General features: G+C 57.9%; 1 long non-coding RNA gene across 1 annotated transcript; it reads right to left on the minus strand.

Moving 5' to 3' along the window:
* Positions 1 to 392: 392 nt before the first annotated feature.
* On the minus strand, positions 393 to 1548 carry LOC112115222. The gene is made up of 3 exons (XR_002908803.3): positions 1477 to 1548; positions 1144 to 1179; positions 393 to 500 (listed from the first exon to the last, which is right to left on the minus strand). It is a non-coding gene; the product is annotated as an uncharacterized LOC112115222 (long non-coding RNA).
* Between the last annotated feature and the right edge of the window lie 13749 nt (positions 1549 to 15297).

Genomic DNA, 15297 nt, shown 5'->3' on the forward strand with positions numbered 1-15297 from the left:
GCCGTTCCCCCAGGCTGTCTGCAGACTCAGGCAGACAGATGGGATACACAGGATCATTATCCCCATCTCTCTGTCCCCAGCCCTGTTCTCCCAGGGGGATACACACCGAGCTGTGCCCCAAAGGGGTAGGTTTGTGGTGCCGGTGAGCAGCACAAAACCCTGGTCTATGGGGCCCCCGGGCTGGGGCTGTACATTGGGGGGAAGCTCTCCCAGGCCCTGCCCCCGCCAAGCCAACTGGCATCTGTCTAGTGACACCTCCACCCGCATATGAAATGATGCTGGCAGGGGGGGGGTATATGGGGCATTCGCTGTGGGGATCTGCCCCCATCCCACCCAGCCAGCCCTTCATTGCTCCCCCAAGGGACGGCTCCTTCGGCCGCACAAACCTGTTTCTGGGGGGGTTGATGGTGATTTCGTGCCCCCAGACTCGGTACCTGGCCCCGCGCTGCCTGGGCGGGTGGGAGCCGGCGCCGTTCCCGGCTGAGTCAGGTTGGTTCCCCCTGCGGGAATAGAACCAGCGTCTGTCAGGGGTGGGGTGCAGGGGTGTGAAAGCTGGAGCCCTGGTGTCTGTGGTTAGTTATACAGGGACCCCCGTCTCCCGGTTGGTAATGGTGGCTCTTCCCCTGGGGAGAGGACGGGACCCAGGGATTCGGGCCGGCTCAGAGCCCCCGGGATCCCAGAACTAGCAGGGGAGAGGCTGGCCCCGCATGCTGCATCTTCGCCCTGCCGCCAGCCTTGCATACCCAGCCCCTTCGTCGGCCACTGGACCCCGCCACTCACCCTGGGTGGGCAGGCGGCTGGCGAGCAGGGATCCGGCCAGTACTGATGGGGGGAGGACAGAAAATATGGGACAATTTGCCTCTTTTTAAGAGAAAGTCGGGACACTTGCAGGAGGGTTAAATACAGGACTGTCCCTTTAAAAACAGGAGGTCTGGTCACCCCCCCACACCCCCGGATCAATCAGGAGTCATCCTCAATGACACAGGGGGCAGGGCTGGGTTCTGATCTCAGCCCCCTGGGATCAAGACAAGGAGGTTGAACTGATTTTGGGGGTAAGGGTTCAGGACTCAGCTCCTCTTTTCCTCTCCCCCTACTCCACCCCATCCTGAACACTAAAGTTTCCCCTGCCCCACAGATACTCACCTCCCGACACCCTGCTCTGCCCGGCCAGCCAGCAGCCTGGAGAGGAGACGGCTTGTTAGGGAGCAGATCCCAGAGTGACTGGATGCTACACCCTGGTCTCAGATTCACCCCCCATGGGCACATGGCCTAGTCTCAGATTCCCTGCCCCCCTACCCCGTAGACACGCGCCCTGGTCTCACATTCTCCAGCCCCATGTATGAACACCATGGTCTCAGACCCCAATCATGGACAGACGCCCTAGTCTCAGTTCTCCACCCCATGGGCACACGCCCTGGTCTCAGATCCCGCCCCCCCACCCCATGGACACAAGCCCTGTCTGTCTCCGATACTCACCAAGGAAGAGGATCATGAGAGCAGATGTCATGATGGGAGCAGCGAGGGGCCCTCAGTGCTTCCTCCAACACCTCGGAGCCCAGCTCCACCGAGCCCCAAATGAGGAACTCAGCTGGTGGCTCCAGCTACAGGAAGTTGATAAAGGCTCATCTCTTCCTGCCTCCATCACACATTGTCTCTAGACTTCAGGCGAAATCTACTGTGGTCAGAGTAAGCAGAGGGCTTTGCAAAACCCAGCAAACCCAGGGACTGTCAGCCTGGCCAAGCATCATGCAGCTCACAGCTTGTCTGTGTCTCTCTGGAGATGTGGGACAGGTCACCTCAACGTACCCTGCAGCCTTGAGGAAGGTGCATCTGGCTGAGAGCCAGGCGACACGGGGTCTGGTCTTCAACTTTCCACTGACCATGATTTCCATGAAAAATCCATCTCCTTTTCATTCTGGGTTCAAGCCCGGCTGGTGACCCATTTCGGTAAAGTTAATACATGATCATGCAATTAAAGGCTGGTGTCATAATGGAGCTGCATGAAGGGGCAGAGTTAAGGTCGTTCAGAAAACCGTTACTGGGGTATTTCCTGGTGCTGGAGGGTTTGACTCTGCAGCCTTCCCTCTCAGCCTGAAAACACGAGTCGTGGCACCGTGTGAGGAGCGGGTGCGAGGGGGAACACCTGGGTTTGCTGACCATAGCTGAGCAGTCATGGCTGCTTTACACTGTAACGCCTGGTTCTAAGGGGCTTTTCTCAGCGTCTGAATTAAATCAACCAGGTTCAAAAGAAAATCAGAGAAAGAGAAATTCCATCCCAGGCCCCCAACGGGTCACCAGCCGGGAGAGACCCAGGGACCTTCTAATGCCCCCGCAGAGACCCTGCCCCCGAGCTGGAGGAGACACTGTCAGTGGTTATGTGGCCAGGCCCCTAGAGAGGGACGTGACACAGGCTTTGTTTATACGCCATTGGCTAGAGGGCAGGAGAAAGCTGGGGATCAGGGGGTTCTATTCCTGGCTCTGGGAGGGGAGTGGGGTCCAGTGGTTAGAGCAGGGGGCTGGGAGCCAGGACCCGGGTGTGATGGTCGCGCTGTTGCCCGTCCGTTCTCACACAGCGCTGGGTAACACCGGGGGCACCGCGACGCGGAGGCAGCATTAGAAGATGGTTCAGGAGCCCGGCCAGATGGTCCCAATGGGCTTCTTAAATCCCCCACCCCCCTGCTCACCAGCTGCCCCCATGTGACGAAGTGGGGGATTTTCTTGTTTTCTGTGGGGTTTCAATGGTTTGAATGCAGAGGGAGTGGGACTCAGTTTCCCTGGGGGTTACTGGTTTAACGAGGTGAGGGGAGAGGGAGTTTGTTGTTACAGAGGACCGGAGAGGGAACTTGGGACCCCAGCCAATGGCCTGGAGGATGGATACCCCAGTGACCGGTGACCTGAGACCCCGACCCAGAGACCCAGCTCAGGAGTTGCAGCCGGTTCTGGCCAGTGGGCGGACAATGGGCTGCAGAGTGAGGACCCAGTGACCTAACCAGCCGGTTCCAGCCAGAGGACAGAAGCAAGGAAAGGAGGCCCCGGTTTACGACCCTGTTTACCTGGAGAGAAGACAATGGACTGAGGCCGGGCTTGGGGCCAGGGATCTGAGATGCCCAGCTGGGAGCAGGGGGGCTCTGGGCTGGAGAGGGGGAGCAGGCAGAGCCCACCTGGATGCAGGGAGACTGGGATGTGCTGGGCTGAGGGAGGCCAGGCCTGAGGCCCTGAGAGTTTCCTGTGCTGTGTTCAAGTCTCAATCAACCCTCCTGTTTTACGCTGGCTGAGAGTCACTCTGGGCTTGAGAACAGGGTTGCATCAACCCCTTCGGGGGTGGAGGCCCGGGGGGTCCAGAGCGAGTGGACTCCCTGAGGGGGCCCACGGCGAGAGACAGGCGTGCTAAGGCTCAGAGAGGTGCGGCTCCAGGAGGTGGAGGGGCCTGACCCCGAGAGAGAGTGGACCCCCGAGAAGGGCTGTCGCACTGAAAGGGGCACCCCCCCACGGACCACACGGGGCCAAGAGTGGGCACGATCTGTGAGTCCGTGACACCCCCAACTTCCCAGGAGCCTCCCCCCATAGTTGCTCTCAGCCCTATGGAGCAGGAGGGGGACGAGCAGCAGAATAGCTGCCTAGCAGAGTCACTCCCCAGCCTGTCACCCACAACTAACACCCCCCACCCCAGCCTGCCCCCCAATCTCCCATCCTGCCCCCTGGCCTATCCCCCTTCGAATCCCCCCGAGCCTGCCCCCCTCACACCCTGCCCCCTCCATGGCCCATCCCTCCTCACTCCCCTGTCCCTTGCCCCATTTCCCCTCAAATGCCCATCCCCCACCCTCAGTTAAGATGGCCGCCATCTCCCAGTGTCCACAATGGGCATAGCACCGGGCTGCCCTCAAGGAAATGGCGCCTACCTGGGCTAGGAGGGGCAGTAGGGGGCAGGGGAATACAGGGCGGGAGAATGTGGGGGAACATTGGGGGTGGGGGCTGAGGGGGGCAGGGCAGTGGTGGACAATGGAAGCTGCCCGGTTGGGGGATGCCTGGCTTCCCCCCTTGTGAGCATTTCATGGTGAATCTTCCCCATGGCCATGGCTCACAACTCCCCCCCCCACTTTCTCCCCCTCCACCCCCGGCAGCCAGAGGTGCCCCAGCTCAGCTGGAGATTTAGACGGATAACAAATCCCTCCACACACACCCCATCCGCCGACCCCAACTCTGTGAGGGGGGAGCCCATCCCCATCCCCCATCCCGCTCACCCCCATTCCCTTTCCCTCTCTCCTATTTCTCCTCAAACACCCATCCCATCACCAGCACCCACCCACCCGCTCCCTTTCTGTCTCCCTTCAAATTCCTGTCCCCACTCCATCCCTGATCTCAGCCCTTCTCCCCTCTAATCCCACCCTTGGCCCAGGCTCAGCCTGTCTTCCCCAAACTCCCGTACCCTGCTGCTCTTTGCAGAGGGTCTCACAGGCCCAGAGGGCTCAGGGGGGTTGGAAACTCTCTCCCTCGCCAGCGTTACACAGGCCGGGGGCCGGGGCTCGTTTTAAACCGAGCCCCTGGTTCTACTCGGCTCCTGGGCAAACCCCCAGCAGCAGCCGTTCAAAGGCAAAGCTTTCGGGTTAACCCCACAGACAAAGAATCAAACCCGGCCTGTCTATTGGAACGGGGGCTGAGCGACCGCGGCCAACAGCCAGAGTCAGACCGGCTCCAAGTCTCGCTCCTTCAGGAGTCACCGGAGCAGAGCCGCTTGTTTCCAGAACAGCCGGGCTTTGGGGGGAGGAACCGGTTCATTTCACTCTCTGGACGGATGGTAGGGCGGCTGCTGACCCCACTCCTAGTGTAAGCAGGGGAATGATCCCGCTATCGTGGGGAACTTTCCTGCTTATACACACCCCGGTGGGATTGGCTAGTGAAAGGATCTGAGTCCTCGCTCCCACTCTCTTTACCCAGAGGCCTGCCTGACCTCGAGGGCTCCCCTTCCTCCCTCCCATGCGGCAGAGTCCTCGTAACCCCGGCAAGGCTGGGCCCCAGATCCCTGGGGGCTCGACCCCCAGTCTTGTTGTGGTCACTTAGGACAGGGGCGAGGGTGTCCCCACTCCGGGGCATTCTCTTTGAACCGAATGCTTCCCTGGTTCACTGATCATTACACTGAGTTCAGAGCACATACAATTTATTAAACAGCAACTCTCCCCAGTGCGCCCCGTGTTCCCACGGCCCCAGCTGCCTTGTAGGGCCTGGAGCTCTCCCCTGGGGCGCCCCATGGCACAGGCTCCCCATCCCAGTGCAGTTAGCCATTTCTGTCACCCCCAGATGGAGGCCCTGGAACAACTCCTCCCCCAGCCCCACGCTGAGCTGGGCCCCTCCAGACCCCTGGGGGCCAGACAGCAGGGCCAGCTCAGATGGGTTCGGCTGCACTGGTCCTTCCGGCTCCGTTTTGACAAAGCAGGGTCATGTCGCTCAGGGTGACGGTGAACCCACTGCCCTTCCCCCACACTGGGGCAGCCAGGCTGTAGCGGGAGGGACTCTTGAGGGGGGTCACCTCACCTAGCATCCGCCCCTCATCCAGCCATGGGCAGCCTCGGCCAGGGTCAGCGCCAGGGCCAGCCGGACGATGTTGCCCCGGGTGTAACCTGGGGGTGACAAAGGGAGGACGGGGGTGTCAGCAGCTGCTCCAGGGAGTGTGGCAGGGAGGTCTCCATCCAACTAGGTGGACAGCTAGGGGGCCCCCAGCCCCTTTCTTCCCCCCAGAGCAGAAAAACACCACAGCCCCGTATGCCCATCCACCCCCTCTATCTAATCTAATCTATCCCCGCCCACCCCCCTCTGTCCCAGAGCACTGGAACAGGGGGCTCAGGGCGGGGGGCATGGCGCTCCCATTTTTTACCAGTGGTAAGGGTGGGCAGATAATCTGATAATCTGGCAACACACCCAGAGGATGCAGCTGCTCGTGGTGAACAAGGAACCATCTACAAAATGACGCCGTTTATCAGTGGTAAATGGCAAACACCAACAAACACTCTCCTCAGGAGCAAACAAGGACACCTACTAACAAGCAAAAAAGAACAAGAAATGTGTGGGACAAATACTTTCAAAGAATTGCTGAACCGGGAGCCACCTAAGGAGGAAGCAAACATCCAGGAGGCAGAAGAAGAGCTTGATATGAACACAGACACCCCAACTAAGGAAGAGATCGTTCAAGCCATCAAATCCTTTAAAAATGGGAACGCTCCTGGCAAGGATAACTTGAATGCAGAATTGTTCAAGGTAAATCCTAAATTAGCAGCTTCTATCCTGGCCCCTCTGTTTACATCAGTCTGGGAAAGGGAAAAAGTGCCAGATGCGTGGACCAATGGGGTTATTTTTAGTGAAGATACCAGAGAAAGGAACTCTCTGTGACTATAATAACTGGTGTGGTATCACACTTTTATCTATGCCAAGCAAAGTGTTGTGCAAGATCCTAGTCCAGCGTACATCAGAGGCAGTTGATAGCGTTCTCAGAAAAGAGCAAGCTGGTTTTTGGAAAGGGCGTGTGGATGCACAGACCAGATCTTCACTCTACGAAACATAATAGAACAGTGCTTAGAATGGCAACAGCAACTCGACATACATTTCATAGACTTTGAGATGGCTTTTGATATCATTCACAGAACCAGCCTATGGCGCATTCTGCAGGCATATGGAATTCCTTTCCGTATCATCAACGTCATCAAAAGCTTCTATTTCAACTTTACTTGCAGTGTTGATCACAGTGAGCTCAGTTTTGAAGTCAAAGCAGAAGTACGTCATGGATGTGTCATGTCTGCAATCCTCTTCAGCATTGCCGTCGACTGGGTAATGCGGCGTACAACAGAAGACATTCCAAGAGGCATGAAATGGACACTCTTCTCATCCCTTGAAAACCTGGACTTTGCAGATGATGTCACTCTCCTATCACATACTCAACACCGCATACAAGAAAAAACAACTCGATTCAACAGATTCAGCCAGCAAATTGAACTGAAAATCAACTGCAATAAGACAGATATCATGACGTTTAATATTGCCTCACCATCACCAGTACGGATAGAGGATTATGTTCTCACCAGTGTAGAAACATTCACATACTTGGGCAGCACCATCAGCCAGGACAGTGGAACAAGCCAGGACATCTGGAACAAGCCAGGACATCTGGAACAGAATCAGTAAAGCCAGGAACATCTTCAGGAGCGTAAGGGTCTGGAAATCATCAAAATACAACACCAACACGAAACTCAAGATTTATCAGAGCTGCATAATTTCAACACTACTTTATAGTGCAGAATGCTGGGGAATGAGAAAGTCTGACACGTCCAAACTGTCTTCATTCCATACAACCTGCCTCAGAAAAATACTCCGTATCTTTTGGCCCAGAACAATCTCAAACTAAGATCTATTGACACAGTGCAGCCAAGAGGATCTGAGCACGGTCATTGCCAGGAGGCGTTGGAGATGGATCGATCATGTGCTTCGGATGGAAACTGATTCCATCACCAGAGTAGCAATCAGATGGACACCTGAAGGGAAGTGAAAACGAGGCCTCCCGAAAACAACATGGTGAAGAGCTGAGGAAGCCGAGCTGAAAAACCTGGGGCACAGCTGGGGAACCATTGAAAGACTTGCCGGAAACAGACAGGAGTGGAGGAGCTTCGTCATTGCCCTAAACGCCAGAGGCATAATAGGAACATGATGATGATGATGAAGGGCGGGCAGGAGGGGTCAATCAAGTGGGGTCAGAGCAAGCAAGATTTGGGGGATTTAGGTGCTAGGGGGTGCTGGGCTGTAGGGGTCTCAGTAGGGGGCGCTCTCCCCTGGCAGTCAGGCTTGGCCCCAATTCCCCAGCGTGGCACTAGGGGGTGCTGTCTGAGTAATCATTTCTACCCCACTGCCACCCACCGCTGTCCCTCATGGTACCATGGCACCAGCCAGGCCTGGCCACACCGGCTGAGGCTAATGGGCCCATCTAGCCCAGCATCCCACCTCCCATGCTGGCTGCCTATGGCTGCTTCGCGGGGCGGCCCAGTCCCAGTCCCCACATGGTGACTGATGGGCCCAGCTGCCCCCAGTGGAAGTCTCCGGCCACCCCATTAGAGGCAGGTTCATGTCTGAAGCAGGAGGCTTCTCTCCCCTCCTTAATCCATCGGTGAGTTTGGAGGAGAGTCACTGCCCCTGAGAACAGCCTCCATCCTGCTCCCTGGGCAACCACTGGGGGAAGCTGCCCCATAATCTGTTACTCAATAGATTTCCCCCAGCCCGAGTACCTGGCCCTGGGCTGCCCGGGCGGGTGGGAGCCGGCGCCGCTCCAGGCTGGGTCGGGGCGGTTCCCCCTGCGGGTATAGAAGCAGCGTCCATCAACAATCCCCCCTCCCCCACCTGTGATTTAGCATTGATCATCAGGGTCCTTCCCTGGTGTGTGTGGGGGGATTTATGTGGCTGGGCTGGTGCCGGCTGGGCAGGCCCTAGGCCCCGACTCCTCTGTGTGTCCCCTGAACAGGGGCAGCCTGGGGGAGCATCCCCCTGGGAAAGGCCCCCTGCTCTGCAGCTCCCCCTGGGGCCGGGGTCCCCCCTCCCTCAGACCTGAACCTCCAGTGTCTGCTGCTCCTCTCTGGCTGGGGACCCCCAGTGACTCTGTCCCAACTCCCTGGCAGATGCAGAGCCCCCCCGAGGTTCGGCTGAGCGTGGGGCTCTGGACACCGAGTTGAGCCCCTCACCTGCTACCACCAGCTCCTCCGGGTCGCTGGTCTCTGACCAGGCGAAGGGATCTTGCATAGTGATAATAGCAAGTGTAGCTCCCTCCGTCTCCCCGACTCACGCTGTGGATGAGAAATTCCCCCCAGCCCCACCCAGCCCCATGCATCCCAGCGGTGTCCAATCCTCGACCTTAAACAGAGAGAACCTGGCATCCCGGCGACCAGCCTGACACCGAATGTTGACATCCTGCCCATGGGCGGTCACCCTGCCGGGGCTCAGGGAGATGGCGGGTTTGGGGTACATCTCTGCACTCAGATGGAGACAGAGGGGGAGACACCAACCCTGGCCAAGTGCCTGGGGTCTCACAGCTTCCCCTGATGGGATCCCACAGTTTGCACTGAGGTCCTGTATCCCGGCCCCCCGGAACTGGGCTACCCAGAGCAACCCACCCCCTCCAGCCAGGAGGGGTGTGCCCTGCTCCAAGCTTGGGACTGCTCCCCACCTACCTCTCCCCTGCCCCGGGGAGCTCCAATCTCTCCCCACCCACTGCCCTAGGGGTGAGATCTCACCCCTGCTGGTCGAAACAGAACCACGACCCAAAGCAGAGATCTACGTGACCCGTAAGTACCGATCAGCTGATGTACCCGAGCCAGCGCTGGGGACGATGCCAACTCCAGAGCCCCTCGACCTCGACTCCTCTGTGCGTACCCAGAGCGGGGGCAGCCTGGGGAGCATCCCCCTGGGAAAGGCCCTGTTGTCAGACGCTGCCGGTGTGGTGCTCTGCTCTGTTCAATGTTGATATCAATCGGCTGCGTGCATGTGTTCCCTCTGTGTGCTGCCCCAGCTCTGCGCAGATAGCTGACACAGCAGATCCCAAGAGAACCCCCAAAGACCACAGACTCTAGTAAGGTACGAAGGCACGTCGGCCAGGTTTATTGTCAAATGAAGCACAGTGATAGTTCCCTCTAGACTTTACTCTAGAGGACGTACTACGAATATGTGCCCCCTGGCAATGGACTCAGCTCAGTCAGTGGCGGGACTTTCCACTGCCTCCTAGGCTGGACAAAGACACCGCCCCAGGGATGCATTTTTATACACAGGTACAAACAAGTTACACATCACTCCTGACGTATTGAGGTGCAACCCCGCTGCGTAGCAAGGTGCCGCCTCTCACCTTGTACATGTTGGTTTGAACAAAACAACTCTACCCATCATATTCCCCTTTTGGCCCTGTCATTGGGATGGGTCAGCCTGTTCCTTGTTGTGTGTGGAGTGTACAAGTGTGCGGATGTTCTGATATCTGGTGTCCAGTATCTTTTAGGTATGTCTCTTGTTGCAGCATCAGCCCTTTCCTTGCCAGCTTCTGTGAGCAGGGCCTGCCTCTGGCTCACAGCTTAACTTTGCTTTATGTTAGCAAAGTCTTGACCATTACTTTAGTTCAGGCCTCAGGCCTCATACTGGGCCTCTGATAAGGGTTTATGTTTTAGGGCCTCATCTTACTACAGGCCCCCTGCTGTGCAGCTCCCCCTGGGGGCAGGGATCCCCCCCCCCTCCGCCGTCCCCCCCCAGAAGCCGCTGCTCCCCTTTGGGGGGGCCCCCCCCCCCCCCCAGTGCGCTCCAGGGCTCAGGGGAGAGCCTGACTCTGAGCATCCCAAAAGCACAGAGATCCCCACAGAGACTGGCTGGGCGGGGAGCTGCAAGTGGGGACGCTGAGCCAGGCCCCTCACATGCTAGCTGGGCTCTGACCAGAGAGGTGGGTCCGATTTGGTGCTATATCAGCAGGTGTAACTTCCTGCATCTCTCCGGGTCACATTGTGGATGGGAAACTCAGCCACATCCTCAGCACGTTCCAGTTTCCATCTTTGTACAGAAGGAACCTCATGTTCTGGTGCCGACCCCAACACCGGACGGTCACGGCTCCCCCCAGGGCGACCTCCCCACTGGAGCGCAGGGAGATGGAGGGTTTTCGGTAATAGGTCTCTGCAGTGAGAAGGGGGCAGGTTGTGAGACAGACCCCGGCACAGTCACTGCGCCCCGTCCTCACTGCATGGTCCCAGAGATGGGGCTCTTTGGAGAAAACCCAGCCAGAGGCACCTCTCCGAGATCCCAGAAATTCCTGGGAGCTACGACCAAAACTGCCCGAGGACCTAAATCCAGAGCATCCTTCTATACTCATCTATCTACTAAATGCCACCCCCCCAGTCTGGAAGCCAGGACTCCTGGGTTCTATCCCTGGCTATGGGAGGGGAGTGGGGTCTAGTGGTTAGATTGGGAGGGCGCTGGGAGTCAGAGGTGCTGGGTGCTGCACAGACACGCTGAGAAAAGCCCCCACCCTAAAGCCAAGTCCTGACGATCTAACCAGCCACAAGGTGCAGGAGGGATGATTATCCTCCATTTGTACAAGGGGAAATGGAGGCACAGGCAGGTTAAGTGACACCCCAAGGTCCCCTGGGGACAGGGATCCCCCCTCCCTCATACCCCAATCTCCAGGGGCTGGGGAACCCCTCAGTGACTCTGACCCTGATCCTCAGCTGGGTGTCCCCTCTGCTGGGCCCAGAGCTCAGAGGAGAGCCTGGCTCTGAATGCCCCATCGGCCCAGAGACCCCCTGTGGGTCTGGCAGGCTGTAGAGCTGGGAGTGGGGATGCCAAGCCGGACCTCTCACCTGCTACAACAATCCGCACGGAATCACTGAGATTCGACCCGCGTCCACAGCAGCATCCAGCTTCCGGATTTCGATTCCACCTTTATACAGAAATAACCTCCTGGCCTCGCACCGATACTGACAGCGGATGGTGACGGCTCCCCCCGGGGCGATCACCCCGCTGGGGCTGACGGAGATGGAGGGTCCGGGCGCAGGGAGCTCTGCGTTCACACACAAACAGGAGTGAGATGGGGAGACACAAACCCCTCCCCGTGTGTCTGTAACCTGCCCTTAGCACCCAGCCCCAGGGACAGCGCCAGGGGTAACAGACACCTCACTGCATCCACAGTCTGTTACTCCTGGGGCAATACTGCACATCTGCAGACGCGCTAGGGTTGCCAATTTTGGTTGGATTTATTCCTGGAGATTTCCTCACATGACATAATCTTTAATTAAAGATTAATCTATAATTCCTGGAAACTCCAGGCCAATCCTGGAGGGTTGGGAACCCGAGGACGCGCATAAGTCATCTGTCTCGCATAATTCTGTTTTTTCCTCCGCAGAAAATACATTCTATGCAAGTGCTGCAGTTCCGCCTTGCACCCACCAGAGGCCGCTGTGGCACCAGAGCAGCCAGCAGCATGAACACAGCCCGCTGTTCTGGGACCACAGCGGCCCCTCGTGGGCAAAAGGCGGAACCGCAGCATTTCTGGGGCAGAATGTATTTTCTTGGGGGGGGGGGGGAATTCTCTGCCTGCCCCGTGCTGCAGAATTCCCCCAGGAGCAGAAGTTCATCACAGCACCTACCCACAGAGCCCGGTTAGGGCAGAGTGGGGCACCCAGGGCTGCTGGGGGGGGGGGGGGGTCACAGACTGGAGCTCAGGAGCTACTGGGGGGACAGCGTTGAGTCTGGGGACAGAGGAGGAAGCTGCAGGGACACATGGGGACGGGGGTTGTGGGGACAGGGGCTGATGTGCCTGACTGAATGGGAGAGGCTTCAGGTCAGCCAGGGTTTGCATGGGGGAGGCTTCCCATCTCCCTAACAATCCCCCCCACCAAAAAAAACATCTGGGAAAGGGCCCCTGCTCTGCAGCTCCCCCTGGGGGCAGGAATCTCCCCCGCCCTCAGCTTCAAATCTCCACTGGCTGCTGCTCCCCCCTGGCTGGGGAACCTCCAGTGACTCCATCCCCACTCCCCGGCCATGAGTCCCCTCTGCTCGGCCGAGGGCTCAGGGCAGAGCTTGGCTCTGAGCGTCCCACCAGGGCGAACCCCCCTGAATGTCTGGCTCGGTGTGGGGCTGAGAGCGGGGATGCTGAGCCGGGCCCCTCACCTGCTACCACCAGCTCCACGGGGTCACTTGGCTCTGACTAGACGGGCAGGTCAGATTTGGTGCTATATTGGCAGCTGTAGCTCCCTGCGTCTCTCCGGCTCACACTGCGAATGGGAAACTCAGCCACGTCTCCCGCAGGGTTCATTGAGTGCCGTGCGTCCGGGTCTCCAGCTTTATTCAAAAGGAACCTTGCTCCCAGCCACCGACACTCACACCAGACGGTCATGGCTCCCTCCGGGGCGACCCCCTCACTGGGGTGCAGGGAGAGGTTGGGTTTGGGGTAGCTGGGCTCTGCAGGCAGGAGGATACGAACCATGAGATACAGACCCCGGCACGGTCACTTTGCCCCGTCCCTGCAGCCCGGCCCCAGTGACGAGGCCGATACAGGGGCCTGCAGGGAGAGTCTCCTGGATGCTTTCCCCCCAAATCCAAGACTGAGAGATCTGGGCTAGTGACACAAGAGACACGGGGTCCCCCACCCCTCAGCAGGGCAACGGTGCGGATCCATCTGCAAGGAGCCCATGGGGGGGTGGCTGGGGCAGGGCAAGGAGAGGCCGAGATGACGTAGAGGCCAATTGCATTTTATCTCCATCAGCTGGGGAAGGAGAAATCAGTTCAGTGGGGAATGATCACAAGTGAATCAGAGTTCGCTGGTGTAGCAGGAACTGCTGGGTAGGGTCACACTGGGAACTATTGTTGAGCTCGCCTGAACAGTAACTACCATTGGCTGAATTCAACCCACTTCATGGGCAATAATTTACATTCCTGGAGCACCAGGATCTGGAGTTAGAATGTACCAGGCACTAGGCCAGAACCCCACCGCTCTATGTTCCCTTCGCGGCTTCTCTGATTGCAGCCTCTGTACGGCCTGAGTTTGTAGGGAAATTTCTTAGGACGGTTCATTGCAGCTTGAGCCATCCTCTTGCGCTGTCTGTTGGCTGCTCTGAGTAGGGTGACCTGATGTCCCTATAAAATTGGGACAGTGCCGATATTCAAGGTTTGTTTTATATACGCGCCTAAAACCCTCCACCCCCTGTCTCCCCGTCCCCCTAGTTCTGAGCTCCAGCTCAAATCAAGACAGTTAGTCCTCCATGCCATCTCTATCCCTTCTGAACGGGACTTTCTCCCTGCCAGCTCTGTGCCTGGTGCCATTTCGACGACACAACTCAGCCACTAGGGTCCCAATCCACTGACTTCCCACTCGCTGGGTCCTTTCATTTCTGGTGCCGGTTGCTACCTCGCTGGCTGCTGGTGTCTCTCTCCAGGGGCTCGGCAGCCTCCCTCCAAACTCTACCGGCTCTTTCTACCGGGAGCGTTCCAGGCTGTGGGGAGCTGCTGTCTGCTGTCCCATCTGTTTTCTTTTTCACCCTACTTCAGCTCCCCAAGAATCCTTGCGGTCCTCCCCACCTCAGCGCCAAATCTCCAGCAGCTGCTCCTTATCCCAGCTGGGAATCCCCCAGTGACTCTGTCCCCACTCCCCAGCCAGGTGTCCCCTCTGCTGAGCCCAGACCTTAGGGCAGAGCCTGTCTCTGAGCGCCAAGATCCCCTGAGGGTCCGTCTGGGGGTGGAACTGGGAGGGGGGACACTGAGCTGGGCCCTCACCTGCTACCACCAGCTCCACGGGGTCGCTGGGCTCTGACCAGACGGGTGGGTCTGATTTGGTGCTATATCAGCAGCTGTAAAGTGCTCTTTAATCCAGCTGCAAAAGGCAGAACAAGAACCAATGGCTGTCAGCTGAAGCCAGAGACATTCAAATGAGAAGCCAGGCACCAATTTTTAACAGCGTGTGTGATTGTCACAGAGTGGGGGAGGACAAGGCCCTACACCCCCGGCTTCCTGCAATTCACCATGACTCTCAGCCAGCCAGTAAAGCAGCAGGTTTATTTAGATGACAGGAACACAGTCCAAGACAGGTCTTGCAGGTACAGACAACAGGACCCCCTTAGTTTGGGCCGGGGGGGGGGGGGGGGGGGGAGAAGGGAGGCCAGAGCCCCGCTGGGGGACCAGAGCCCATCTGGGCTCCTCTCCATTTCCCCAGCCAGCTTCAAACTGAAACTCCCTCCAGCCGTCTTACTCAGTCCCCCCCCGGCTCCTCCCCCAGCCTTTGTCCAGTTTCCCAGGCAAAGGTGTCACCTGGCCTCCAACCCCCTTCCTGGGTTGTCATGTTACATGCTCAGGTATCCTCCCTCAAGGAAAGTCTCCCACCCCGCATGCAGACAGCCCCAGCAAAACTCCCCTGCACCCTTCCCAGGCCAATACTCCCCACTCAGCATTCAAAGAGCCCATCAAGAACAGTCCCACTTCATCACAGTGATTAACCACTCGAACAAATTCCTAAGGGAAGTGGTGGATTCTCTGTTTCCTGATGTCCTCACATCACAACTGGGTGTCTGTCTGGGAGGCGTGTTTTAGTGAAACACAAGCGATTGGGCTTAATATGGGGGTAAGTGTGTGAAACTTCCTGGCCTGTGAAATCCAGGTCAGATTAGGAGAGCAAATGGTGGCCACGTCAGGCCTAAAAATCTCTGAATCTATGAAGTGTGCGGGAGGAGGAACAGATCCTGCTGTTTTACTGTTTCTCCTGCTCGTTCCCTAGAATCACTAGTGAGCAGTGGGGTGATTTGGGGAGCAGCT

The sequence above is a fragment of the Terrapene carolina genome, unplaced genomic scaffold (genome assembly GCF_002925995.2).
Source record: "Terrapene carolina triunguis isolate 2854851 unplaced genomic scaffold, T_m_triunguis-2.0 Scaffold31893, whole genome shotgun sequence".
Taxonomy (NCBI): domain Eukaryota; kingdom Metazoa; phylum Chordata; order Testudines; family Emydidae; genus Terrapene; species Terrapene triunguis.